This window comes from Anser anser, assembly GCF_964211835.1.
Source record: "Anser anser genome assembly, chromosome: 2".
NCBI classification, from domain to species: domain Eukaryota; kingdom Metazoa; phylum Chordata; class Aves; order Anseriformes; family Anatidae; genus Anser; species Anser anser.
In genome coordinates, this window is record NC_139721.1 from 81,322,901 (window position 1) to 81,350,329 (window position 27,429).

The window sequence follows — 27,429 nt, forward strand, 5'->3', positions numbered from 1 at the left end:
ACGCAAAATGGTAGTGAACAATTTGTGCCGATAAGGTCTGGCAGTAGTTTATTGACTCCGGAAGGCTTCATCACGAAAATTAATATTTAATCCTCTAAGGACAAAATATTTCCCATTTCTCAAAATATCTCCTTTTACACTTTAAGTTGAAGAAAACAATCCCCAAACTCTGTTCTCAGCAACTTTTGTGTCAGAGACAGAGTGAAAGCCATTGAAAGCTTCACTCTCCCTCTAACAAGGTTAATCACTTTAACAACTTCCATGACATTTGCCAGTTCTAGTACCTTCCCACATGAAGCTTTTCGTTGCCTCATTCATTGAAAAGGTAGGAAGTTCACTCCATATTTCTTTTTAAGTAAACCAATAAAGCTGTTGACTCCCCCCACACACAGCTGGAGAGCCGTCAGTCACCACAGCTGTTATTTTGTCAAAGCCACCAAAGCAATTCACAGTGCCCTTCACAGGATTAAAAATAAAATGCTTTTTTATAGTGCCGTGCAGGGATAACAGCCTCAGTCATTCCTCATGAACCTTAAAATCCTTGTTAATCATATAAAAAAAATCAACAGTTGATTTAAAGTACAGCAGTTACTTCTGCACTTTTCACCAAGTGCCAAAGAATAAACAACTCCATTATCCATTTCCAGTTTCAGATTTTCAGTCAAAATCACACATATAGCTAACTCAGGTGGCATTTGTCACAAGAGGGACACAGATTCAATTTCTGTTGTTGTTACTAGTGCTTTCTCATCTTCAGGCACTGTGACAGATGCTACGGCATTGCTATATGACAAATTCTGCATCAGCTAAATCTATCCTTTGGCTGCACGACTGATACATTTTACAATGTTAGATGCAGTAGTTTTCTGGCATGAAATCCTGGCTTCCTTGAAGTCAAAGGCAAAAATCCCATATCCTTCAAACCCTGAACAGAGCCAGGCTTTCACCTCTGGCTTATGCCATCCCCATATTGTTGAAGCTCCCACTCCGAAGCGCGAGCATCTCTGTCACTGACAAACAAGCTCCGCTTCCTCTATGTTCATTAGATTTCTCCAGTCTTAATGAAAATAACCTGTCACAGCCGGCTGCAGACCTTCTGCCCATGAATAACAGGCCCAGTAGTTCTGTGCTACAGCAGCTCAAGATGTATGTTTTTTTCCTCTCCTGATACTACAGCTGTCTAAAAGCTTTTTTTTTTTTTTTACTTCAAGATTTCCCTGTCTGTTATAACTTTGCTCACTCGTAAAGCAATGATGGCCATTCGGCTGTTAAATGACCTTGCCCACAGCTACTCTCTATTGGCTCATTAGAAACCAACCTTAGGAGCAAACCCACGTTTCCCTCAGATTTGACTGGGAGAATGATGGCCGAATTATCAAACTGTCTAAAACCTTACTGCAACCTGGAAAGTGCCTATATACCCTTCTTAGCATATATCATAACAGTAGATGTCTCAGTGAGTGAGGAACTGAGCTCTAGAATAAACACTCTTGCTGGAGTTTGCCCACCCCTGTCAACATTTGTTTAAAAATATGTCGACATTTTGGACAAGGTTACAAAGATTTCCCTTTTGAGCAGAAAAAAAAAATGTGCTGGATGAATCTGTGAGTACTAATTCTGTTTCCATTTTCATCCTTCCCCATTTTTTTGGCCTGTGGCTCACTTCTGAGTAGGCTGGAGAAAAGAAGGAAAGGTCACCAGAATGGCAGTAGGTTACAAAAAGATGGAAGCAGCATGATGCACTGCACACCAGCAGCCAGAAAAGGATGCAAAAGGGAGTGTGGACCTGTACTGTGAATCCCTGAACCTTGGCTGAGGAACACCCAGTCAGGACAGTTTAAAGAAAGAGTGGGGACAAAGATATCCTCCTCCCCATTCTGAGTATGTGTTGTTGTTTATTTTTTTTTTAAACACAATACTTGATAAAATATAAATGTCTCAGTGCGGTCTTTTTTATTATTATTATTTCAGTGGTGATTAAAATGAATAATAAAAAAAAGTACGTTGTACTCTTGCCTATAGCACTTACAATTCAAATGCTGCCAGTACATGAAAACCCAGACTTAGAAATGATAGAGAATAATACGCAGTAAATTTATCAACCCTTACCGGCTGGAATAAAGCAAAGCAAAATAACTAAAACAGAAAAAGTATAAATAAAATTAAATTGATTTTAATAATTATTTAAGCAATCCAGGGTTTTCAAGGTAATAAGTAAGAGCATCTTGCTTTTAACAATAGGATTTTTTAAAACCCAAGACTAACTCTTTTTCCTCAGAACTGTACTTTGAAATATCAAAAGATGAGAAGGACACCTTTCAGCATTAATATACTGAGGGATATTTATGAGAATTAGCCTGGCATTTTCTTTGAAGCGCGAGACCCCTGAGATGAATACGATAGGTACAACGCATACCTATTATCAGCATGAGAGATGCTTCAGAATTTGTGATGTGGCGTAATTCCAAGGGCACGTTGGCACACAGCAATGAACGAACTCACTGCAGTTCAAGACACGCCTGACATTAATCCTCACAGCAAGAGTAGCCCAAATGAGGGTGCTGAAGTCAGGGCAGGCTTCTGGGGAGGGCAGTTGTGTCTATGCAGGCACATTAGCACATACCGTTATTTGATGGCTTTACAGTGCTCCAACAAAGGAAGCAGAATGAAACAGAAACTCACCTCTCTAGCAAGTGGGAGAGATGAAGAATGAGAATAAAGTATATAATTAAACCTGATTAAAAACGATTACATTGCCATTGCATTATCCATGATAATAGGAAAGAAAACAGAAAATAGAGGAAACCTGAATACCACCTGTGATTAAAAAAAATAATAATAATGGACTGTCATTGTCTGACTTCCACTTAATATGAAAGATGAGCTGTTTGGCTTGTAGTATATTGGGCTCTTTTTCTGCACCACACCATGGAGTGCTGAGAACACCAAGAAGAAACCTAAATAACCTGCTCACAAGAAAAAGAAAAAAAATGCTGATGACCTTTCAGTATTTGTTGGGAATGAACTGTAAGCAGCAGTTTGAAGATGAAAAGTAATTGGCATTGAGCCTTCTTAATTATTTTTCCAGTTTCAGGCCTTTAATATAGTTCTGGCTCTTGCTGACACATCTAAATGAGGTTTACAGAACCTAGAGTGTGAATTCTGTGCTCATTAATGGAGAGACGACAGCACAAAGGCTGCAGGTATTTTTTTCTTCTTTCACCCAGTTTAAATTGCCACCCACCCATGATTTAGACTTCATGTGTGTGTGGGTGGGCCACTGAAATGGAAATCCTTTAAAGCAGCTCCGGGCAAATGTAAAACTGGAAGAAAGATGGCAGGCAAGATGACCCCTTTGAAACATTTTGAGTAACTAATATGTAAAAAGCTGTGACCTCAGTGTCCATCAGAGCATGGTAAAATAAACAACACCAGAGGGAAACAAATGATGCGGTTTCCAGGGAAAAAAAAATAAACAAAGCAGAAATCACAAAAACAGACCAGTCCTCTGAACAGAGTGTTTACAGACCAGCACTGTCTTTGTGTGGATCAGGAAAAAGATATCCTGGCTAAAAAAAAAAAAAAAAAAAGAAAAAAAACAGCTGTTGGAAAACAAACTGGCTGATTTGGGGCAGGAATCACGACAAACAGGAGAGCAGTGGAAGGAATCATGCCTCTAACTATTACGTAAAGATGCTGGAGATCATAATCACCTTCCACATTTCTCAGGTGGCAACAGAGTCCTTAGAGTGCCCAGCTGGCCTCCAAAGATTCTCCTGCTGCTGGGAAATAAGATACCTTCCTCTCCCGAAGCCTACTGACTCTGGAAGGTACTCGTACTTCATCAGCGCGGGAGCAGCCGTGCCTCTGCTGGGATGTCAGCCTGACAGCCGTGTGACCTTCCTGCCCAGAAGCACCCTTCTGAGGAACTTCCCCTCACACAGCTCATGGAGAGAATTAACCTCAACTGGGTTAATGAATTACCTCCGTTATGTGAGCTGCGTGCCTAAAACTAGACTATGCAAGTACTCACCTCTCTCTGTCCTTTGTGTAAGTAGCTATAGGTGCTATGGCAGAGAATGCATCAGTGCCCAAATTATCACCAGTTTATTTGGGCTGAGTACCAGTGACAACGGACCAAGGTCAGCAGAGTCTCGAGTGCTGGATATACTGCACAACAGCAAAAACTCTGTTATGTGCTCCAGTGGCCAACCTGAGACAGTGTTCAGTTGCCTTGGTTTTACTCTACTGGTGCTGGAGCCAGCTGAACATCGCCTTGTTCAGTTGTGCTGGAATATGAAAACCTCCTGCCTTTGATTAACTTGTGGATGGGCCATCGTTGTCTTTCACAGGTACCATGGCCCAGTGATGGGCAGCAGGCAGATCTGAGCTCACCCAGAAGCAGCAAACAACCTGCCAGTGCTGGCCAGTGCGGAGGAGAGCAGAATGGGGCCATCCGCATTGGCGACAGGAACAAGCAGGACACCTTGGTGTAGCAGGAGTGTGATAACAACAACTTTTGTGTGTTTTCCAACATTTCATACTTTTTTTTTTTTTATTTCTCAAACTTCTTTCAACCTTTCTGACCCTTTCTGAGGAAGCAACAGATGAAAGTTTGCTGCTGTTTGCTCACCAAGGAGCTCAGGACAAACCATATCCTTCTGCAATGGAGTGTGCTGCTTTGGTCGAGGAAGGCTGGAAGAAAGCTGCACTTGGACAGGCAGGTAGGTAGGTGTCTCACAATAAATTCAAATAGGGCTAGGGTGTGATAGGGCTACAGTAGTCAAAACGTAAGTGCTGAAATACAATTTATCGTCTATCCAAATACTTGAACAACATACAAGAAGTGCTCAGGAAATAGTAATACATTACAATCGCAACCTTCAGTAAGACACTAATAGATGAAATGCTAGAAGAAAGAATACATTTGGAAGATTCAGAAAACAAAAAAATAGTTTAGCATCACCTGCCTTTCTGGTGGTAACACAGGTTTGAATACCTTTCAATTCTTGTGTCTGTTCTATTTGTTAAAAGCATGTGTGTGGGGGAGAAGTATGCAAGAGTAAGACATGTGGCAGGCAGCCTTCAAGACTTTCATGTATTTTGAATAAATTCTGGTCTGGGAGATGCTAGAAAAAACTAATAAGAGATTGCATGATCAACTGAACTCCTTCATAGCACTTATGACAAAATGTGGTGTATGTACCAGAAGGAAATAATGTTGAATATCCTCTGCTTGGTTGAATGCTCCAGTATATTCTCATTCACAGAAAATGATTGGGAACAACTGGCATCTCACTACATCTTGCCAAAAGCCCAAAGGGAGCTTTTGTAATGAAATCTCTGCCTTTAGCTTTCCTCCGTATTGAAATGTCAGTGCTGAAAGTGCTACCGTGAGCAGCACATGTAGAAATAGCATCAACTGAGATGATGGGAGGCATTATTTGGAAGGAGATTATGTCATATGAAAAAATAAAACTAAACAGATAGCCAGCCTGCTGATGCCTGTACTCTGAAACACAAAACCTGTCATTGCCCAAATCTGTTTGGGCAGAATCAAGAAAATTCTGCCTCTGAGCCAAAGCAGCTCTGTTGAGTGAGCGGGTGCAATGGAGGTTCTTTCTTTCATTCCCCTCCTTCATGTGTAAAAAAATAAAGAGAAGAGAAAGAAAAGAATAATAGAGGATAAACACTATTTTTTCTGCTTGTTGGCTTTACTTGTTTGGCTCTCACAGCATGACCCATAGCTGTGAGAGGCAAAGCTGACCATGTGGTTAGATGCCAGGAGCTGGCTCGCTGTGATCTGGTTTTGGGTCCTTTCTGCTCCCAAGAAGGGTTGAATACAGGCAAGACAGTGTTAATGCTGCTCACTGTGTCCTTAAAGGTTCAGTGGCTGAGGGACAGTCTTCAGCCTCAAAACACGAGATGCTAGAGGACCTGTGAAGAGCATGATTTTCAGGTGACCCGCTGAAAAAACAATGACAGGAGCTGTGACAGCCCAGTAGGGGATAGGGCTCAGGGAATGGTGAATACTCTTCTCCTACTTCACTCAAAATGGTAAAAATTTATTCTAAAAACTGAGTCTAATGTAGCTGGTCAAGGTTTTATTTGGTTGCCTTCCTTGTACTATTTTTTTTAGATATTATTCTCAGAAGAATAGAACTAACTAGATTGTTTTGGTATACATTGGTGTCATCCCTGGAAGGAAAAAATCTCATTCTGTGGCAAAGACCATACATTTATTTTTCTTGTATTTAATATCTACTGTAGTGCTACATCTTAAAAAGCATGCTGCTAAATTGTGCAGCCTGTAAAACAGGCATCAGGAGTTATGTGCACAGTGTGAAATATCCCACTATTTAATTTGCATTTGCACCATTACGGAGACACTTGTGCAATTATGTGCTGCATTACAGTTTTAGCTGGAGCCCAGAGATGGTGGTTCAGAAAAACCTACAGAGCAACCACAGTGTTTAAAATCTGAGTGGCCCCTGGAGGCCCCAGAGCTTTGAAAGAATCCTGTTCAAGAGAAGCCAGGGAAATGGGGCAAAAAGAAAGATTTGCTCAAAACCTTGTGAAAACGATCCCTTCTAACTTACCTCAAGCTGGACATCCTGAAGTAACAGGCACTTCTGAGAGTTTGTGTCCATGGAAAAATACAGACCTCAGTCTGACTGTAGACCTTGCAATGATACTTGAACATGCACAGTGTGTGCCCACACTGTGGTCAGAGCTGACCAAAAAGCAAACAGAGACCCACCTCCAGCCCTGTCCATCTCTCTGGGAAGGCAGGGGACATGGAGGTTGCCGTCCTCCTCAGGCTGCCATCCTGGTCTTCAGTAGGTGACACAGAGGAAAGAAGAGGATCTAGCACTGTATTCTCTTGTACCCCTTGCAAACCAAGCTACAATGTGTCCCTTAATTCGAAGTCACCTTTTTCTCATGATTTCCTATTTTCCCTCAGTTTTACACGATAATGATGATTATTATTTTCTAATATTAAAGAGACTGTATCATTTATTCTGTGAGGGGAAAGGAAAGGTTTAAGTCCAGCGGAAGAGGCATTTAATAACTCTCATGAGTTGGACAGCCTCTTCTATTATGGCATCATTTTGTTTGAACTGTGGGGCCAGAGTGCAGCAAAAAGATGTCTGCTGCTTGACAGACAAACGGCGGGCATAAAAAACATCCAGTGTGATGTGAACGATCACTTCTTCTAAGGGCAATGTGGACTCTTTCTCTCTGACTCAGTTTTATCTCTGAAGGTGAATGCCTACTCACCTGCAATATATTCTGCCTGCAAATTGGCGTGTGCCATTGTAATGGTTCTCATTTTATCTTTTTCTATTAAGCCTGAGGAAAGAAGTTATGAGGAAGAGAGACATTTTTGTTTTCTCTTCAGAATCCCCTATATAAGCAAGAGTTATCAAAGGGCACTGTTTATCATTTGATTTGGAAATAATTTGCCTTTCAACATTCCCTGCGTATGTCAAGAGGAACAGAGGCTTGCAGGAAAAGGAGATGAAATATCCCCGTATTGTTATTTATTGATTTTGTACAGCTCAGCATAGAAGCTTCATATAACAAAGCCAGCAGCTTAAGAAAGATGACCAAGTCATCAAGAGCCACTTAGACACACAACAGCTGAAACAGAAAAACTCACAAGGCGTCACAAGGTGACTGTGAGAGGAACACTTTCCTGCATGCACAAACACCCTTGTGCACATGCGTGCGCTTCCGTGTAAGGGGTGAGCAAGCTGCGTGAAGCTGAAACCTCCCCTGTGATGTGACAAGCAGCGAGGCAGTTTTGCCTAGTCCTCAGCAGTGGCAGAACTCATGGATACCCATCCTCAAGGCATGTCCTCCCAGAGTGGAGGATCTGGATGGTCACAATCAGTATTGCCTCCCTCGGCTGGTAGGCAGGTGCCCCTGAGCTGTGCCAGCACCAGGCACCTCGCCACACTGTGCAGAGAGCGGTGAGCTGCCTCTCTCTGCTCAGACTATTCATGTCTGCATGGGCTACACCTGAGCTGGAACCGTTTCACTCTTTCACATTTAAATCAGAACCTGGCATAAAATCACTATTGAGCAAACAAGAATCAAACCAAAGGGAGTTCTGTCCAGCAGTGCACTGCTTTGCAGGTCATACTCTTTGATACTGCCTACCTACCCACAACATGAAAACACATTTACATTAGATGCTTGCATTGGCTGCAAGTATCTTTTCCTGGTGAACTATTTTAAACACAGAATGAAATTAGTCCAAAATTTGTAGAGGTTTTAGTCTAGTTTTAGTAGCTGGATAAAGGTACATTGAAAGAGTTAAAACAACAACAACAGAACATAAACCGAAACACCCCTATGCCAGAGCAGGAAAGTGGCAATGGTACAATCCTGCTATTTTATTCGACAATAATACGGTTCCCTCATCAAGACAAACTACCCAGCCTTCAGCCTTGTAGTTTATCTGCTCAGGAACTGGATTACTGCCTCATAAAACAGTGCAATGGTGCAATTATCACTTCAGTATTAGGTAGGTACTGCAAGGTGCTCACATTCTGTGTTAGGTGGGACATTTTATGGTACCATAAAGCTGATGTGGCTTCAAGAATTTGATACAGTGTTAAATTAATGAATCACACCATGGGACACATCTTTAACAAAATGGAATAGCTCCTTTTTCTTCCAACAGGCACTGGAGGCATGTGAGGTTGTATGCAAGAGGTATGGACATCACACTGGAGATGAAATGAGGTGGTAGATGCAAGTGTCCGCAATTGCTGTATGTGCAGTGTGATGCTGAGATAGAGGTATGTGTTTGAGACTTGACTAACGTGCATTTCTACTGAACTTTACATCTCAAAGCATTTTCCCTGGAAATACAGTATTTTTGCTACTGTGTTTTCCCTATGCCTTCATTTGGGAATGACCAGGTGCTAACTCTTGTACAGCACCATATGGAAGTCTTTGGATGAGAGATGTACCAGCTCCTTTCATTTGGAGCTCCCAGGCAGTAGGAACAGATCTGCGAGGACAGCAAGGGAGTGCTCCCACACCTGGAGATGCAGCTGGGTTGGGAACAAACACCAGCGAGTTCCTTTTTTGATGCTAGGAAGCATTGCAAAGGAGAAAAGGGAGTTTTACTAATTGGAAAAAAAAAGGGGGGGGGGGGGGGAAACAAAAAGTATAATTCCTTGCAGACTGGGTGGATGCAGAGGGATGAGGATGTGCAGGGAAGAACGTCACACTGCAAAGTTTAATGGACTGGAAGTGATGCTGATGGAGACCTCTTCTGTGTGGGGGTTGGCTAGCTGCTGCAGTGGAAAGAACACCAGTGCTGCAGATGGAAATGTTTCTGGATTGACACGTAACAACATCACATGCCAAAGGGAGAGGTAAAATACATTCAGAGCAGGTACATGGAAAACAGATTGAGGTAAGCTAGAATCCTCCCTACTACTTTTCATTCTGTTGCCAAGGATATTGGCTGCCTTCATGGACATAGTGAGAGTGAGTATTTGGGGTTTTCCTTCACATTTTCCTCCCCCACAGTCTTGAGATGTTCTGGAAGCAAATATTCTTTTTTTTTTTTTTTTTCCTTTTAAAAAGAATTTTCAGGTGAAAATATTGTCATAATCATTTAAAACAAAATACTTAAGAATTATCTTTTAATCTCACATCACCTTAACGGGCATCGGAAGAACATTTACCAGAACTAGATATTTGTTTCAGGGTAAATAGAGAACAGAATCAAATAGACTGGAAATCATTTTAAGAGTTTTGCTGATTAAAAAAAAAAAAAAAAAGAGAAAGTGATCAAAAACACCCTCAAGATTTTTAGTTGAACATAAAAGAATCGATTTTTAATAGCCTCAAGTGAGAAAATTCAATACTCCTTGTTTCCACTAAGTTTTTCTTTTCTATTTTAATAAATAAAAATAACTCGGAGAGTAGGAGTGTGGGTGTTTCAGATGAACTAGTAACTAAACTGCCATTGAGATCTGGCCTTCACAGCTGTAGTTTAGAGTGAAAGCTTGTCAACTTCATATGCTCCCTTAACTTGGGACTTGTTCAAACACTCCCTACCTCTTAACTACAATATGCATAAAGATTTTAATGGCAGTTATTGATCCTGAATACATTACACCCAGAGATGTCAGCACTCATAAGGAATGTAACAAGATACTGTAAATACGCAACATACAAGTGTATCAGACCGGGCTGGCTCCAAGCCTCTCAGTAACGCAACACACGCCGCTTTGCTGCCAGTAGGCTGAGGAGCAGACGCGGCGGGGCTGCAGATGGGCTTCTCCTGCCAAAACGGAGGGAGAGATGAGGGCAAAGGGTTGTGCTGGGGCTGTGGAGGAAGGGCTGGGTACCCAAACAGCAGGACCTGCCACGCTGTCCTTGGAGGGTCGCTCCCATTCCGTCCCACACCTGCTTGTGCACCCGCATGGCTCCTCTGCCGTGGGAATGCAGCACTGCAGCCCCCAAGGACAGGGGCAGGGGCGGCACGACCCAGTGCTGAGCCTGGGACTGGCCCCAGCATGAAGCACGGAGACACTGCACATAGCATTTCCAGCACTGGATGGACTGGGATAGTATTCTGAAAGATGCAAGAGTCCTGTATGGCATCGGAGGACAAACAAACTACAGCTCTGCAATTTTCTTTCCAGTTTTCTTTTGGAGGACACAGGCAAGTGATCTCTCAAGCTGTCCTAATACCCTATTACCCACAAGCTGAAACACACTCAGCCATTAGACAGACCTCCCATTAGTTTAAACACCGCATAAGCCTCTCATCCTTCCGTAGTTCTTATGTACAAATCCTCTGAGAGGAAACATGCTGCTCGGGCATTTTAAAATACTGCAGTGAACTTGACCCCATGATCAGACTGGTGTGATTCCCACCACCTGTAAGTCCTTGCAGGACTCAGACCTAAGTTTTAAACTGCCTAAAACACTTCTTAAAATCGAGCAATGAAGGGCAACCATGGATTGCATTCGGCTGTAAGCTTCCCCTTGCATGTGGGTTTCTGCTCGCAGACAGCGAGGAAGCCTTGCAGAACAAGAGGGACCCACTATGTGGTGGAAATGACTGCCCTCCACACTGGCCATGGAGAAGCAGGATCGTTCCCTGATTGACTTTATATTCTTTCCAGGAGCAGTTACTCCAGAAATTGCTCCATGGTTAGTCCTTTTAAAGTCAGTTGAAAAACTAGTGTCCCTCTCTGCTTCTATAATTTTCAAGAAATGGGCTTTCTTAATTATATTAAATTAGGTTTCAACTATGCAATTACCTCCTTCACTAATTAGTAGCTGGAAATATCAGGCTCTTAAGGTCAATTTACCTCATTTTTCCATTTCTTGCCCACCTTCCTTTCTCATTCTTACTAACCCCATGCCATGTTTCCAGAAATCACTCCCTGTGGTTGCTTTTGCTTTCTCTGCCTCGGATAGCAACAGCACCAGAAAGCCCTATCACAAATTTAAAAACAATCTTTTGAGATGAGCTAAATCTGGTAAATGCTGAATAAGCAGAAGTAGAGAAGCCTTTATTTTTGTTGCTATGTACTTTTGATTGTTATTACAACTGATTAAAAGAAACATACACATCATGGAGCTGAAAATGACCCGTTTGATCTCTTCCCCTGGGCATGAATCTTCACATGCTTTCCTTCTCAGCCTCTTTGTCTTTGCTACCAAACCCACGATTGAGAAAGACTGAGAAAGAAGTACTAACGTAGCTCACCTCACTCCTCTGCTCTGACCTCTGAGTAGATACTGTCCACGCATGCAAATCGGGAACAGGCCATTAATCAGTTGAGGGGATTGAGCTTCTCTCTTTGCAGTAAAATCAACGCTTAAACACTAGAGGTAAGTCTGATGAGAACAGTAATCTCATGTAGCTTTTCATTTATTTCAGGTTAATTCCTAATAATGTCAATGAGAAAACACTGCTTCAAATTGAAGGAGAATCCATTCAGAAATTCTCTTGTTCTGTTGATCAGAACACAGCTACGGAAAAATTACTAGCTCTGCTGTGCAGTAGTTATCATAAGATAACCAAAGAAAAGAAAGCTTTGGGTAAGAAATAGACCTTTTAATATTCACACTCAGTTCCATGCCAAATACTATAAACACAGAACATGCTATAAAAACTGACAAGACAGATGGGATTTATTTACCCTAAAAAAGAAAAAAAAAGAAAGAAAAAGAAAGAAAGAAAGAAAGAAAGAAAGAAAGAAAGAAAGAAAGAAAGAAAGAAAGAACAAACAAAACCTGAAAGTGAGAGTATTAAGCAAGGCACTTAAAAGTAGTGGGTCAGATTCACCAGCTTTTTTTTGGTTGTTTTGGGGTTTTCCAAAAGAGCAAAGCAGCTGGACACTTAGTTGAAACCCCTGACATAAGTGGAGTTGTACTTTCTTCTACACAATCCTAATTTTGTGCAGACTGATGTCAAATGCTAGCATTAGAAATTCTGTTCCCATCCTCCACTTTGTACTTCTGCCTCTTTTACAAATTTCCAAGTGCAGCCTTGTTACAACCTGGCTGTACCTCCAGCTACCATCAGCAAATCCAGCTCTAATTCACACAAGCTCACTTAATGGCTAGTAAAGTCTTGACCTAAATGTAAACCCTTCAGTGGCAGAAACACACTTTCTTTTGTAAAGTGCCAAGCACAGCACGGATAATGGAAATGAAACTCCTAATCCCATCATACGTGCTAGAGACGAACCAGACCTGAACGACACCTCCCACATACAGTCTGCACAAGACCCTACTGCCATCCTTTGAGAAGCTGCATATACTGCTCTTCCCTTTTTACTCCTCTAATTGAAACCCCTACAGCCTCTGGTCTCTTGAGGAAGGAGACTTCAAATAATCTATATTTTATACCATATTATATGATATGCAACCAACAGAAAGGAAGTTGTGAAAGATTGCTTTGCAAGAGCATTTAGTTGGCTCCCTCTCTCCTCTCATGTTGATGTGATTTATTTACAAAACATGTAATAAATCATGCAGCAACCGGTAGGTTTTTAATGAATAGAACAGACTTAGAGTTCACACTTCCAGTATGAATTGTATGTTTTCTGCTTACTTTCAAATACATCTCTACGTAGCTAATTCAGTTTGTAATCTCACAAATGTCGTTATCAAGGCATTCTAACTGAGGTTATGAGAGCCTGTTTCCAACCTATTCAGAGCAGTCAATCTGCCTTAACATAATTTTTGTTTGGAAACAGACATTGCTTTTAAGCAACAGGCAAAATCTCCTTCAAGAGATGCCATTCTTTTCATTGCCTGCTTTGTGTAGAAGCATGCTCTGCTTGGGCTCCAGGAAATATGACAGACAAAAGGGAAGGAGATAATTATACGTATACTTCCTAGTAAATTAAATCAACCCAAAGCAAAGCAAACAAGTGTGGCTGGTTTCCAGTATGGAAAGAAACCTACTATCATATTCATATTTTTTAAGAACAGCAATAAAAACGTCTTCAAAGATATCATACTCTATTTGATCTAGACTCCAAGCTTGAAAAACAGAATCATTATATAATGCTGCTTTATTATTGAAGTGTGTGCACCACAAGGAGATATCATATGCTGAATTAAACAGCACAACTGACTTGTTAACTTAATTAGGAACATAAATGCAAAGGCTTAACGAAACGGATAGTAAAGAAGTGAGTAAGAAGAAAAAGGCTAACCTTTATGTTTTCTTACAGAAACTTTCACAGGCAGGATAGTCTCCTGCACTTAACAACAGCCCTGTGCTGCTCACCTGCATCTCCTGCGAGTGGTATTCCATGAATCCAGTGAGTAAGGGGCATCTCCATCTGGATACAATCATCATGGCTCAGCCCCTTTTCTCTGTCAACTGCACAAAATGCAAGTGATTTAATTAGCATATTGCTGTGAATTAACGCCATTTATCAGAAAAGGCCTGTGATAATCAGACTGCTTGAGAGCTAATTAAATGCAGAATACTTGAGTACAAGCCCAACGTGAACTCAGTTCAGTGTGAAAGTTTGGTGTGCGGTGCCGCAGGCTCTTCCCCCCGGGCAAGGAAGTGCACACAACTCAGAAGGTGCAGGAATACTGCACCACACCCTGCTGGAGAAAGGGATCCTTCAGCTGGGGTGGACCACATGGGCCTGATGTTGGGCTCACAGCCAGAATTGTGTTTCTTGTCTTGCAATGACCAGGTATCTGGGCACAGCGTGGGGGCACCCAGAAAACTGCCAGGAGGAAGCAGGCTACCTGCACAGCCTTGTCCCCATCTGGCTTTTCAGCTTTTTTAGCTGGAAGGCTTGCGTGGCTAAGATGGTGCAGGAGCTGCACCCATGGGACACAGCACTAGACCATCCTGGCCAAATCTTTTCATGCAGGTAGGGCAGGGGCTATTGTCCTCCATATCCCCTGTCCTCTCTCTTTAACCCTGCACTTGCTCTGTGCTGGGAATCTATGAAAGCAGACCTTAGAGGGGCAGCAACAGCACAGTGCTGTTTTGTTTTCTCACAGAGGACTGCTGGGCTGTAGGCTTAATATATCTAGGTACACTAAGTGTACTACAGTGCACTAAGGAAGGACTTTTGAAGGGGGGATGAATGGTACCTAAAAATGGAGAAAAATAGGCTGGCTCTATCTGTGTGCTGGTCTGAGTTTGTCTCTCAGTGGCTGGTGCTAGCCTAAGGAACTGCATCGTCTGTAGCAAAAATGCAAAGGCCAGCACTCACTCTTTAGCTTCCTCACTGCCTCCTGCTGCCCAGTGCAGAAGCCATTAATGAGGACCCCAGGAACTGGATGATAACCTTCATCCTGCCTGATGGAAATGGGAACCAGCAAACCAGAATCTGCAGACGCCACAGCATGGCAGTGCTTCCCTTCACCCTCATTTACTGAAACACCAGGACTCACAGTGTTTGTTCATTTGTAATCCGTGTGCATGAAGTGAGACATATTCTGGACAGAGGCAGGTGTAAGGACACATTTTGGCAGGAGAGATTTCTGGTCATGTTTCCCCTAATGGAAAGTGAGAGAAGTGTAGCCAGAAACGTGGTAATCACCAATATGCTTGCTTCTCTGCTACCCACAGGCAATCTGGCAGTCAGGGTTTCCTGGCTGTTCCAGGTTAACAGAGATGCTTAAAATGTTAATGACTCTCCATGTGATTAAATAAGTACGGACTCCTACATTTACTGCCCTGGATCAATAGCAAAGTTCATTGGAAAGAATTGGTTTACTTAAAGCTTCTGAACAGCACAACTATACACACAGTGGCAGATAGCTTTGGTGCATCTGGCTTGGTTTCCTACCCTATAGTTCTCCTGCCAGAAGAAAAAAACCCAACTGCTACACCCCATGGCAGCCCATCTTTGTATTCACGGGAAGAAAAGCTCATCTTGTACTCCCATCTTGTAGATGCAGAGCCTCTGAAGCGTTCCCAAACCAAGTGAGCACACCAGCTTTTTGAAAACAGGAACATTTCTAGTTTTCAGACATCAAGCATGTAACTGAGGGCAAATATTGTCCACTTCTAACATGCTGTAGGAAGACCCTGGGTGGTATAGTTGCAGCCCCTAGGGCTGATAAAAGAAAAAGTTCCCTCAGGCTGACTATACAAAACAGCCAGATGCTCATACACTTTATTGTTTCACTGTTTGTCTGTAGCAGACTGTGTTTCCTCAAAGTGTTGTGTTGCACTGCCAGAAAAAACTCATTTTGAGTTCTCCTCAAATTTGAGTATTGCAAGAGTCTGGAGGAAGGGAGTGAGTCACTTTTTTCCATTACTTTTTAAGGGTTCTTTTATGCAAATCTTCTCCCTTCCTCTAACCTTTGAAATAACATCACTGGTGGAAAGCTAGGAATACTAAAGTTTTTCTTTACCGAACTGGAAACAGAGCCTTTAGGTATGAAGGATGTGAAGGCAGAAGGACTACTAAGCAATAAGGAGACCGACTTTTTCCTCTGTTTCCTAGGACAAAGTTTACCTAGAAAAGGCTATTCAGTCACTAATGTAAAAGCGTGCTCCTTGTTTAACAATTAGGCATAACACAGGCTGAAAATGAGGTGGCTGAAACTGCTCAGAGAAAAGGTGTTCCCTGTAATTTATCTGTGTTAATCATGTCCCTTTATCTAGTCTTTGGCATTTACTTTAAACACAAACTGCACGAATAAAAAGCATCGTTGTACTGAGCTACTTAAAGCAATTAATGACATCAAATGTGGAAATATGGGTATTTCTTCCACTCCGTTGGAATTTATCTCAATCTGCGTCCACCAAAAGGATTTTAAAAACTGAAAAACACCTTTACACACAAAGAAATGTTCATAAACACAATAAATTGAGGTAATTATATCCTGTAGTCAGCTAAATTCAAAGTGATTCACATATGATAGTCACTTGAACCTCTCTCTGCATTTGCTCCGAATGACACATTTCTGACTTGAAATCATTTTTGTTCCAAGCTGTTATGAAACCATTTACACTAAATGATGGCAGCACTTAGGAGGGTGGCTCAGAGTGAGTTTCTACTGCAAATACTGCTCTCATTAAGCAAAATCATGGTTTGTGGGTGTGTATGTGGCAGGGCTTTTTTTGTGCTTGTTTTGTTTGTTTCTGTATCTAGAGGAAGAATTGCTCAGCATAGGTAACATTGTAGAAAGATTGCAGTTCACCTAGAAGGTCAGTGACATGCCATTATTTGACCTCAAATCTAGTATTTCTGAAAATACATTCTCTTCTAAACCTCCCACCCCCAAACAGCAGCAATGGATTATTTGACAGACACCCACACGGCCAGCAAACCATCCTGAACCGCTACAGCATCTCTGGGACATGCTTCACACCCACCTGAATCTCTCGCATACATGTCCTAGGACCTCACTGAGACAGTGCTCAGCTGTCCTGACCCTGTTGCAGCAGCACCCTGCACGGGGGCACTGGCAGTGTGCATGCTCTGCCTAACTGCAAGTGCTTGCCTGAGCCAGACTCAAAGCTTTGCACCAGCTGAGCGACGGGTGATGCTGAGGAGCCTTACAACACCTGAGGCTTGTCCTTGGACCAAAGTCAAAACCAGAATCCTTTCTCAAATTCTTTGTGTATCCAGAGTGGGAGGAGGAATGTGTAGAAGGATTTTTAGTAAAGAAATACTTCATTTATTCTCATTATGGCTTCCTTTTTTTTTTTTTTTCTCAAATATTTAAAGAAGAAAATGGGTAAAAAAGAATATTCATCAGCCATCAGTATCAGTAATTCTACAAGAGCATTAATGTCTGTCTATAGGGCTGAAGTAGGACCGACTTGCCCTACATTATGCTAGTTTATCAGATGATACACAAATGGTATTTCCTTTTGTTGCTAAATTCAACAATAAAAGGCAGCCAACACTTGGGATGAAGCACAATATGGCACCAAAAATTTGTTGTGACTCTCTCCTCCTTCAAGAATGTGATGTTTCTGGCATACTTAAAGTTGGCGTTGGGCTTATCTTTAAAGATTGAAAGAGTATACATTTTCATGAGAAATGAGCTATGTTGCTGTTACAGCATGAATTGTATGTGCATTAGCATTGTATGTGTGTAAAAGGTACCTGTATGAACAAATAAAAGATAGAAAACAATCTCTCTATGTAAAACATTTCTTCTTCTTCCCCACAACTTGTCATTATATTGAGTATGGTAATTAACAAATGTGGGGCAAAGGAGATAAAAGGTAGAGTTTGACAGAAATTTAACCAGAACTTCAGGGCACCATTTTCTTCTAAACCTGAAACGATCCACTGAGGGTGGATGACTAGCTCTGATCATCTGCAATTGATGACCGCCCTCTGCTCTCTGCTTTTCAAAGTAATGGTGAGCAGCTCTTCCAGATGAGCACAGCAAGGGGGTAAGAGTGCTCCTTACAGTCTTTTCTTTGCTCCTGAGAAGTAACACTTATACTCTGCATAAGCCCTCTCTTGCCTGTAAGTTCCCCATTTAGCACGGGGGCTCCCGCAGGGTCCGAGAGAACAAGAGAGATTCCATCCCAAGCAAGATAAGCCAGAAACAGACACCAGTTCTAGGGAGAATATTTTAAAAGAAGATCCATGCATTACTTGGTAATATCAAAACATATTTAACACTGATTTTTAAGTTTATGTGTGAAAATCACAACACACAAACATTTTATCTTGCATCTACCTTGACTGCCACCTGTGCCTCTTCTGAAATGGTATGAGTCCTTGGGCCATGATAGCAATTAAACAATGAAATGATAATTATCAACTCACTTCATCTAGGACTTATGTTCTCTTCAGGTTAGGTGTTGGCTGTTTATTATGATGTTAAAAGAGGGCTACGAAGATGGTGGTGGGTCTGGAAGGGAAGATGTGTGAGGAGCGGCTGAGGTGCCCTGGCCTGTTCGGCCCAGAGCAGAGCAGGCTGAGGGGAGGCCTCATGGCGGCCTGCAGCTCCCTCACGAGGGGAGCGGAGGGGCAGGCGCTGAGCTCTGCTCTCTGGGGACAGCGACAGGACCCGAGGGAACGGCGTGGGGCTGGGACAGGGGAGGGTCAGGCTGGGTGTTAGGGAAAGGTTCTGCACCCAGAGGGTGGCTGGGCACTGGGACAGGCTCCCCAGGGCAGTGGTCACAGCACCCAGCCTGCTGGAGTTCAAGAAGTGTTTGGAGAAGGCTCTCAGACCCAGGAGTTGGGTCCCTTCCAACTCGGGATATTCTATGATTCTATGTTTTTGTGATGGGTTCACACAGTAAAGGAATCGTGGACTTACTATTTTTTTCAAGAAGGGACTGGTAACTTCTCCTTTATGGACACAACAGCTAGTAGCATCCACTGTTTCTTTCATCTTTAAAGCGGTACTGATATGGGGAAAGTGAGGTGATACCTACACTTCCCCTTCCCACAGATTCTAACTCATCCTTAACATTAAGGATTCAAGCTGTCCCACTGAAGTCAATGCTATTTTTTGTATGCTTAGAAGTAGAGCAAGTCCATTGATTCAAATTAAGGTGACCTGGTTTAATAACAGGACACTTCACTGTTGAGCTTGGTTGGATTCTAACACTGTTCCTCATGCATATTCACAATTCTTTGCTTCTAGATCATGCACAATCTACCTCCTAAACGCAAAAATACGAGACTGTCCTAAACCATGCCCACTATTGATTGTGTGTGTTCTTAAAAAAACTAAAAAAACCACACACCTCTATTTGAGCAAAGATTGCAAAGGAATTTGACAGAAAGTTATACGTGAATAGATGGTTACATTGCCTGTCCTTCTCTTCTGGGCTACCTCTGTAAAGGTGCTAGGCCAGAGTTCAGCCCAGAATCAGGCAGTGCCTCCATTGCAACGTGGTTGGCAGCTGCAGAAAGGAGACAACCAGGGCTGCAATCCCACAGTGAGCTTCACCTTGCTTGGCCTCAGAAGGGAGTGTAGTTTCTAGCTCGGGAGAAGAGCTCTTGCTTGTGCAAAGCTCATTGCAAAATGAGGGCATCAGAGAACACAAAATAGCTGCCTTTGCAAGTTAGTACTGCGTTACTGATGATGGAATCCTATGGGCTTTGCCTCAAAAATTCATCAGTTCACAGCAAAGGAAAAAGCTATGCCACAAGGTGTAAGCATTCCGCATTGTACAGACTGAACGCTTCAGAGTTACCTGTGCTGGATTCTGCCAGACACCAAGTCTCTTTTGGGAGGTGATTCAGCCTTTCCTTTCTTCTTCTGTAAAGCCTGGCCTCAGCAAAGGCTGAACTGCCAGAAGGTTCATCCCCTCAACCCTCCAAGAGGTAGGCTAGAACTTGGCTACCAGAGCACAGGCAGCACTGAAACTCATATGCCCAGCAGGAAAAGAGTAGCCAAAAGGATTTCATCATGTTTTTCAGATAAAAATATTAAGTAATTAATCCATCTAAGGACAGAATGTTTTTAGAATCTATTAGGAGGATGATAAAAGCTCCAAAAGCAATCTCAACTTTCAGGTGCTTGCTGGAATGATACCATAGGCAATCAAAGGTTTTGTGTCTGATATGGGACTTGTATGGTTACTTTTTTTTACCTTGACTCAACATCAAGACTTTCTTATACTCTCTACCCTACAAAAAGCACTGCTTTCAGGTATCCTTAGACATATGTTTATCTCCTCTTCCATGGCTATTCAGATTTTATGCCAATAAACAATTTTTAAGAACACCATCAAAATGCATAAAAATGGCACTAAAGTATTCCTCCCTACTTAAACTGTCCCAGTCTGCGGGCTCCAAAAATACCACATATTTTTGCCTGACATTATCTTTGCCTTGCAAGCCCATGGCTGAGAGCTTTTTCAGAGCTCTGAGAATAATAACAGCCACCCAAACCACACAAGTCAGGATGTATCTCACTGGAACAGTGTCACTTAACTAGTTAATGTTAGAGAGCCTTTTGATATCCACAGATGAAAGGCACTGTATCAGTGCAAGACATTAATGTCATTACCTGCAGATGGTAAGAAATTCTCCCACAGCTACGGTGCATACATCACTAAAATCTGAAGGCTGGTAAACTTCCTGTAACTTCATAAAAGGAGCTGTGATGGCCTTCTACTTAGTCCATGTCTGTACAGTGAAGGTTTTAAAGGGGTTGAATCTTTAAAAAATCCTATAAGCAGCAGTTTCCCAGAGCAGACCCAAAGAAATACAAGTAATCTATCTTGCTTTGTAAACTGCATTAGTGTCAGACCTTCAACTAGTGGTTTCAGTACTTCTGTTGTACTAAGGAAGAAGCCAAATTCTGGAGCTGGACCTTAACTGGAAACAGATTTCCACTGCACCTTAAGGTACATGACATAGTCAGGAACACAGATGCCATCTTGTTTGCATAGGCCTTGATACAAGGAGAAAGGAGAGAATATCATCTCTGGGTAACAAGTTTTGTAGTCTAGGGATGCCAGAAGTGATAATGAAGAAACAGTGCTCAAGTTTTAAATGAGTTCCACTTGCATCACTTATGGAGTCAGCCAAATGGCAAAGAGCAATCCTGTCCAAATGTTAACGTGAACTGCTGAGTAGATGCAGTGGACCAACTGTCCTGGAGCTCTAAATGGTCTTTAAAAAAATAATAATAAAAAAATATATATATTCTTTTTAAGCATATGGCACAGGTGTGATTTAATTCTACCACAGAAAAAGTCAAAAGGTAGTGCCCTCTGTGGGTATGGAAAGTTATTATTTTGGTTTCTCAAGCCATTCGGATATGCATGTTTTTAAAGATCAGCCCTATGTAGAAACCAATCAAACTGATCTGGCCTGGAGAGCCAAGATGGCAGTGTGAGAGGCAGCTTGGTCTAGTGGACTGAAAGGCAGCAATTCCTGAGGTCTAATTCTGGCTGACACAGAGTCACTACATGGCCTTGGGCAAGCTCCTTAAAAAGACATGTCAGGTCAACTTAGGCCTGAAATTAAAGTTTCACAAATATACGGATTTGCAAATACTTACATCAGTAGAAATGAATGTCACCTTTTTTTATTTTTAGTTCCATTGGGTGAAGGAAAGGAAGCAGTATTTCCGGTTAGGTCTTGGAGATCTTGTTTTCTCCACTGTTTGTAGAGACAGAGCGTGAAAGCAAAACTAGTCAAAAATTGCTTCAGCAAGAAGCAAAATCCTCTGGCTACAAGACAGCAAAGCCTTGATCCAGAGATCTCCTGAGCAGTGTGGTGCTTCTAAGTGTTAAAAACTCACTGTCATTCAAGGAACACTAAGTACTAATTAATTATATGCTAAGTAATAACTGCAGTTCAAGGCTCCAGGCTCTGCCCTCCAGAGAGTGCTTTCCATCACCCTTGCCAGCTTGAATTAGAAGTATACTTTAAGGCCTGTGCAACTACCCATGCTCCTCAATTCAAGGGCAGGCACAGGCACTGTTTTAGAGCTGATAGAAGTGTGTAAGATGAGTTATGCCCCATGTGATACTAACTTATTAATATTTATCAAGTCACTACAGCTTTCTATGATTCCGTTTTCCTGCAAACTGCTTCATCATAATGACCACTACTGTTAGACCAGCCAGCAATGAATTATGAATGGCCCTTATTTAGAGAGAGTCTAGATCTGTGAGACATCTCTATTTGTGTGGTGCAATTACTGCGATGCTACTGCACTCCCTCAAGTGATGAGACTGCCTGAGATAACACTGCTTTGTTTGCTGGCTTTTGGGATGCTCTGGAGGCAAGCCTTCCTCCACCACTGGCAAGGGCAGCTTCATGTTACTGTTTTGTGCAACTCTGTGCTGCTCATGGGCTTCCTAGAGGGACCATGGAATTTAGGGGAAGGATTTGCCTTGGGAAGGAGGCCAAGCCTACTGCCCTGCAGGAGTCAGGAACAGCTGCAGGTGGCCTCGTATCTATAGCCTATATGACAAGAGAAAATTAGCTGCCATACAGGGAGGCACTAAAGGATTGAATACCTCTCTATGTCTTACAGGTACAGTGGGAAACACAAAATCAGAACTAAAGTCCGCCACTGGATAGAAACTGGCTGTGAGGCAGAAATTAAAGGGAAGGAATAATGGTAAAATTAAAGTGTGTCAAAAGTTGTCAGTAGCTGCCTCAAAGTCCCACGGTGAGGTAGGTTTGTTCATATGAACCATGGAGAGATCCATGAGAGTTGCAAGGTGGCAAAAACCTGCAGATGCCACAAAGTTATGCAGGATAATTAAGACTAGAGAGACTATGGTACTCCAGTGGGATTCAATAAAGCCGGGTGAACGGAGAACACAACAACACATAAAATGCAAGGTAACACAAATTGCAACAAAGAATTTGACCTACTTGTGCACACTGTTGACTTCTAAATTATTTCTGGTGGTTCTAGAAGATGATTCAGACAACATCACCCCCCTCTCAAATAAAAAGACAATAAAAAGAAAACCCACTTCTTGGCATACAGTGGTGACCCACTATGCCAAGCAAATTATTGAGAAAAGGTACATGAGAAGTGGGGACATGGGTAACAGACACAAAAAGACTTTGGTAGGAGGAGAGTGAAGATGGCTCATTTAGGAAGAACAAAGGTGACAGTAATATGTAATGACTAATGGCTTATAGAAAATAAACCAAGTAAACCTTTTCTTAGACAAAAGAACAAGAGAATGAAACTGAAAACAATACAGCAGTTTAATCTCTTAGGTGGTGAACTTTGTGTTGCAAGAAATATTCGAAGCAAAGAATTCATTGGATTTTTTTTTTTTAAGCTGGACATTATTCTATGGATAATGAGATCCTTTCGCAATAGCATCTCAGATGAGGAGATACAGGAATATATACCACAGTTAACTTAACCACTAAAATGTCAAATGTTAGGAGAGAATTTCCTGATTTTCCTAAATTGTCCAAGACACTATTTCTTTCCCTTTAGAATATAAACTTTAGAATATTCCTTTATTCTTTTATTCCTTTTAGAATATTCCCTTTAGAATATAAACTGTTGGCTACTTTCTTGTTTTCTGGACAATGAGAATTGCTGTACTGGGTTGGAGCATGTCTTGCTGGTTTACTGTCTGAGAGTTGTTATTAAAAAAGCAAGCAGAACCATATTGAAATGTAAAACTTTAAAGCCACTTAAATACCCTAAAAGCGCCTCTATTTAGACAATTATCATCTCCATGAAGAACTGTTGTTGTTGTTAAATATCAATAGATTTGAATGCATTTCTCCAGAGAAAGAGACAGAAATGACATTATGAGACATACTTTTTTAAATGAAATGGGAGGGATAGGGGACAGGTGTTCTGCACATCAAAAAAAAACATTTGAAGAGTGTTGCTCTAGGCATAGTTTCATCTATCTGACTCAGCATAAATGCCCAAGTATGAAGGAGAAATGAACCAGAAGAATCAGCTCTGTGCTGCCTGGGGTCTGTTCACAGGGCTGTAAGTATTAGCTTGCCCCCCCCCCCCCTTTTTTTTTTTTTTTAATTAATGCTTTCACTTTCTACATTACACTAGAGACTATGACTGAACTTTATTTCTCAACAGTAGCCTATGGCAACTGACGAAGTCCTCTGGGAAAATAGTCTGCCCAGAAGTGCTGAGCAGAAACCAGAAGAAAAATGGATGGAGAAGAAAAGATTCTACCTAAGAGCAAATTATTTATTGCAGACTATTCCTTGAATTTAGCCCCTTCTCCTGACTGTGTATAGCCCACAGGAAGATGGTGTGATATGTATGAGTTGATCTGCCATTCATATATTGCCTGACAGATGCTTGGTGAGAGCATGTTTCATCCAGGCAGTTGTTTATGAGCTACTTTACTTGAGTGAGGTTCATTCCTGAAGCGTCTCAGTCAGTCATTAAAACCATGTGGTGGCATTTTTGCTCCTTGACTGGCTCACCTATAAAACTAAGACAAGACAGGCTCCTGGAAATTCAATAGACAATAGCAAAACAGTACCAAGTCTTTCATTCTCTTAAGAAGGAAGGGGCTGAGAACAAAAAAGACACACCAGGAAAGAAAATAAAAACAGGTTGTTTGAAATCTTGTCTTGCTCCCTTATGTAACGGGATCACACCCAACTGGAATTCCGCCATATGGCATTAAGTGCCTCTCCAGAATTTACATGCTTTTGGGATGGTGCCTACTCACTATCCCTAAACACCCTGAAGAATGGCAATTTCTTTCATGTTTTTGACATCTAAAGTATTCATTCATATTGGAGGGTATGTCCACTGAGAACATCACAGGGAGTCACACACAAGTGCTGTCTGTGCTCCGAACTGGCAGAGCATGAGCCAGTGCCCGTCTGGAAGCTATTTAACCTAAGGTCAGAGTGGATGCAACTAACAAGTGCCTGCACTGAACCACAGAGATGTATCCTGACAGATAACATGAAGGGAACTGTTCACAACTCTAACCTATTGTTTGGGCAAAATCAGCCAGACACCCTTGCGTCTGAAATGGCCTGAAACAACATTCAAAAGAAGAAAGATAAGTGGAGGAGTGCTGACAAGTCCTTTACTTTTTCCAGACAAGATCAGCTCTTAGTCAGGATCATTCTGTGTTATATTCCTTTCTCTTCCTGTTCTTAGTCGTGGTGATGGAAGGGAATGGGAATGCAAATGTCTTCGCAGAAGTCTTCCTGACCTCCGATTGCTCTGAACTTTTACTTTAGAAATCCTTCATCATGCAAGAGATGAAAAATAGTATCTCTCGTTCATGATGAAGATCTAGTTTTCTGTCTTGTACTTCCCAGAAAGTAGTAGACAAAAAAAGATGTTTCAGTGTCCCTCAAGTCCTAGTTAGGAGCTCACTTTCTCTTAACTTTTCCTTTAAACAAGCTCAGAACACAGCTTTAAGCACAAACAGGGGATACTTACCTTGCTGAATTCACACACTTGCACAATGCAAAAGCAGGTTATTGGTGATTATTAAAGATCACACAGACCTTTACTTGCACTTTGCCAGCAGAATCCCAAAAAGGGATGTCTTTCGCCTATGCTGTTCTTCCCACCATGAGGCAGGTTAAATCTGCACTGGTATCTCCAGCACAAAGTAGCTCAAGACATCCATTATTTGTTTTTGTGTTTGAAGTATAACTTAGGACTGCAAAGCTCACCCAGTTTTAAAGTCAGGCCCAAATACGTGTTACTTTGAGTTGCGTATTCTGTTTTAGAAGGATTGCTTTGGTATCCATGGAACCTTTGAAGCAATAATGAAGTAAAATTTCACATAAATATATATAATCTAATTCTAAATTAGATATAAATGTGTGAGATTTTCACATCTGTTATCTCTACCACCCATCTTCATAGCTTCAAAGCTAGTAATATCTGAAGAGTCAGAGAGAAATTAATTTTTGGTTAGTATAACCTGTGCTCTTAGGAAGATTACACTTGTTTACTAAACATTGTGTTCAAATTCAGATTCCAGTTTTCTTACAGGATAAGAATTTAATTAATATTTTATATCTGATATATTTGTAAATATAAAATCGTATATGTGATTCACAGCATGATGCTCATTCTTCCCTGCCCTTCCCCCTCCCCACTCCAGCAAACACAGATGAAACACAAGGCTCACAGTCTGAATTTCAGTTCTGGGTGTTCATGTATTAGGTAATGGCATTGACCTCCTCCTTACTTTCTATAGTAGTATCTGCAGTTTGCACCCTCTGGCCATTTCAGCTTCACAATCCTTCTTTTCTTCCTCTCCTTTCTACCCCCACCTGAGAGTGGTACATCTGTGTGTATGGGAAGAATGTTAGCTGAGACCTTAGGGTGAAACCTAAGAATTGTGTTGAAATAGGGGTATTGCAATTTCCCCAAACAAAGCTGCTAGAACTGCAGCAAAAACTGGGCCTGAATCTGATTTTCTTGGAACCAAAGACAAAGTTCTTAACGGAGGAGGAGGACAAAGAAAAGGTCCACCAAAATAAAACACCCCCCAGAAAAATCACAAATTAAAATATTTTGGCTCCTATGAGTTGATTTACATACGTGCATTGAAACTGGACTAGCATCACTTTGAAAACTGTAACTTTTACCTAGCACTTCAACATTTAAGTTTGTGACATCCATTACACGTGGACCTAGCTAAAAGACATTGACATTCCTTGAGGGAACAAGAACCAAGGTAATGAACTGAACTATTGAGTGAGCATCTACATTTTGCACACAGGATTGTGAATTTTGCCCTCAGGTATTCTCTCAATGAATCAATGTTACATGTTAGCTGTAGCCCTCTCAATGCATCCACATTCCTTTGGTTGAAAATTGGTAATTTGATATTACCTATTTATGGAGTTATTTTTAATTTCCAGGAGTTTTATGGTTGTACATTCCCCTCTATCACAGAAAATATCTCAGTAAACCACCAAGAGCCGGAAGTGACGGTCAGCTATTTTTCACTTCCATAAGTAACAGCATGGTTCTTTTTATTTTTCAGATAAACTTCATGGATGTAGCTTTTCCACTGCCACTTTTATAAACAGTTTGGTTTAGGGAATGTTAAAGAATACTTGTAAAATATAATTTAGAGAAAAAAAAAGTATGATTTTTATACCAATGTAGTGTTCATTTCTGTGGAATGACAGACATGGTGTTTAAGGAGATGTTGCTTTTCTGTCAAAAATTAAGCATTTGGTTATGCTGTACACTTATTCACTCACTCGGTGGTAATTGTTACTTAAGTATCTCCTGTCCAATCTCTGTACACAGACCTTGGGAGCTGGCCTGAGAGCCAGCAGAGATGTCTAGTATCATTTGCTGAGAAATAATAGTAGCTCTTGGTTCACTCCTCTGCCAGGGCAACCTAAATATCATATTGATGTGTTTTTTATATATAAATAACCATCCTTCTTCCCCTTGGTTATACTTTCCCTACTGAATCATTCTGTCAGATTTTCTTATATGTCTTGTTCATTTAGCTTTACAATCACTTGTGTACATGTACCCATC

General features: G+C 41.5%; 1 protein-coding gene across 2 annotated transcripts in view; it reads right to left on the reverse strand.

The window, feature by feature from the left end:
- The window catches only part of CDH20 (cadherin 20), a 397,431-nt gene that overhangs the window by 214,850 nt on the left and 155,152 nt on the right, over positions 1–27,429 (reverse strand). For both annotated transcript variants that reach the window (XM_083822392.1, XM_083822394.1), the window contains one exon: positions 13,790–13,885. The gene's annotated coding sequence lies outside the window, so the exon portion shown is untranslated. The remainder of the gene's footprint in view (positions 1–13,789; positions 13,886–27,429) is intronic.